This window comes from Protobothrops mucrosquamatus, unplaced genomic scaffold (genome assembly GCF_001527695.2).
Source record: "Protobothrops mucrosquamatus isolate PMUCROS unplaced genomic scaffold, P.Mucros_1.0 scaffold487, whole genome shotgun sequence".
Lineage (NCBI taxonomy): Eukaryota > Metazoa > Chordata > Lepidosauria > Squamata > Viperidae > Protobothrops > Protobothrops mucrosquamatus.
In genome coordinates, this window is record NW_015386806.1 from 175706 (window position 1) to 178161 (window position 2456).

Consider the following 2456-nt stretch of genomic DNA (forward strand, 5'->3'; position numbering starts at 1 on the left):
AACTAAGGAGAAACTTCCTGACAGTTAGAACAATTAACCAGTGGAACAACCTGCCTCCAGAAGCGGTGAATGCGCCAACACTGGAAGTTTTTAAGAAGAAACTGGACAGCCATTTGTCCGAAATGGTATAGGGTTTCCTGCCTGAGCAGGAGGTTGGACTAGATGACCTCCGAGGTCCCTTCCAACTTTATCATCATTAAATGGTAAAAAAAAGAAAGATTAAGCAACAGTGAAATAATTAGCTTCAGATGCTTAAAAGGCAAATGGAATACAGTATGTGAGGAATGATGACAAAGAATGATCTCACGGCCTATCCTTGATGATGTTACCTGGTTTGGATAATGAAATGTCTGCAAGAAAACAACCAAGCTCAGAGAACACCAAGGACGCCCTCATTTCAACCCTGGGCTACAAATATTCTCCTTTATTGGTATCTCTCATTTCTATCCTCATCTGTTTTGAGTATGTGAGAAGTTTGGTGGTTAGAAATTTGGGCCAGATTTATCTTTTCCCATCTGCGAGAAGACTGAGGTAAAATGATCCGGGTTCATGAAACACATAGAGTGAAATATTTATTACCTGTCATACCTGTCTCTGTATGACACAGTTGGAGAAAATACAGTTAGTTTTTGACTTATGACCATAACTGAGCCCAAAATGTATGTTGCTAAGAGAGACAGTTATTAAGTTTGCCCCATTTTACAACCTTTCTTGCCACAATTGTTAAGTGAATCCCTGCAGTTGTTAAGTTAGTAACATGGTTGTTAAGTGAATCTGGCTTCCCCATTGACTTTGCTTGTCAGAAGGTCGCAAAAGAGGATCACATGATCCTGGGATGTTGCGACCGTCGTAAATATGAGCCAGCTGCCAAAAGTTTGAATTTTGATCATGTGACAATGGGGACGCTACAATGGTCATAAGTGTGAAAAACAGTCATAAGTCACTTTTTTCAGTGCCATTGTAACCTCGAATGGTCACTAAACAAACTGTTGTAATTTGAGGACTATCTGTAATTCAGCAAAAGAGAACATTTATCTATCTATGGTGGCATCTCATCTGTGCAACCTTCTTCCTTGTATCTATTTGATATCCTCCTGAAGCACCAATAGAAAAAAAAACCTTTTGAAGTGGCTACATTGGTGCATTTAGTTCTGCAAAGTTAATGCTTAACTTCACCCACTCCCCAAGTTGTTAACACGTATGAAACGTGAAAGAGCCAGTTTTGTGTAGCAGTTAAAGCCTCAGGCTAGAAACTGGGAAACAGTGAGTTCTAATCTGTCTTAAGCACTTCACTCCTCCAGCCCTTTGTTGCCCATTTCCAGATGTGACTGACAATTGTCAGTTGTCTAAAGGCAAGGCTAGCGAAGGCCATGGGAATGGGACCCCGCCTTGCAGCTCCATAAACAGTCCCACGACACAAGTCTGGCAAGGCGCTCTGGACAGAAGCCGCTATACTAACCTTTGTACAAAAGTGAAGGTTGCTCGGAGCCTTGGAAATGAAAGTGTGAAAGTTATATCTGGATACATTCCAGTTTAGAAATGAGGCCGCTGGTATTGACAACGGGAGCAGTGGCTGACCAGATGGCCGTGGCGGAGAATGAACAGTCCATCAAACTGAAATTAGATGCCTGACTGAAGGTCTCAGCAGATACCAAGCTCAATTTAATTCTCCCCTCCAAGTTGATGCTATACTTCTATTCCCCATTCACTTTTTTATGCACAAATGATAGCCAATGGGCACTATTTGGTCTGGCTTTGCTCCTGCCCTCTCTCTCCCCGGGGAGGCATAATAATCTTGGGCCAGCCTTATGACTTGGAATGATGGATGGACACACAGGCATTTTCAAACAGATTAGCCCTCAATATCTCTATTTCAAGAATGAAATGTTGGAGAGAGATATTTCTAGACATCAGATTCAGATCTGTCTGGAAAGAAACGCCATCTGATCGGGGTATCCATTGCTCAGACCTCTGGCGTCTGAAAGAATTGCATTCTGCACCTGGACTGGGAAACGCCCGTTCCTCTTATTGAATTGTTTAGATATGAGACACTTCTCACATCAGGCTAAGTTTATTGTGGAGCCCTTGTTGCTGTCTGAGCTTGTTTGTTTGCTTGGAGATATTTCATTACCCCACTAGGTAACATCATCAGCGCTAAAGAGAGTGGGTTTTGCTCCCTGTTTATGCACAATAGCGTGCCTTCTCAGTGTCGGTGGAGTTGTAGTTTTCTTCTTGGTAGACACATATGGTAGAGATAAGTTGTTGCGTTGGCTGTTGGATCAGGGTTCAGGCTTCAACTCTTAGAGCCCCGTAACAGGGGTGAGAATTTTAGAGGGACCCTCGCAAGGGTGATCACCTTAAATAGGGAAAGATTTTTCCCTTTGCCACCGACCCAGTGTGCCGGACGTTTCCAACGGTCACAGTAGGGAAATGCGATGGCGTATGAACAGAGTCCT

General features: G+C 43.1%; 1 protein-coding gene across 1 annotated transcript in view; it reads left to right on the top strand.

The window, feature by feature from the left end:
• LOC107288145 (voltage-dependent calcium channel gamma-6 subunit-like) overlaps nucleotides 1-2456 on the top strand; it is a 68675-nt gene that overhangs the window by 19857 nt on the left and 46362 nt on the right. The gene's annotated exons all lie outside the window — the stretch shown is intronic.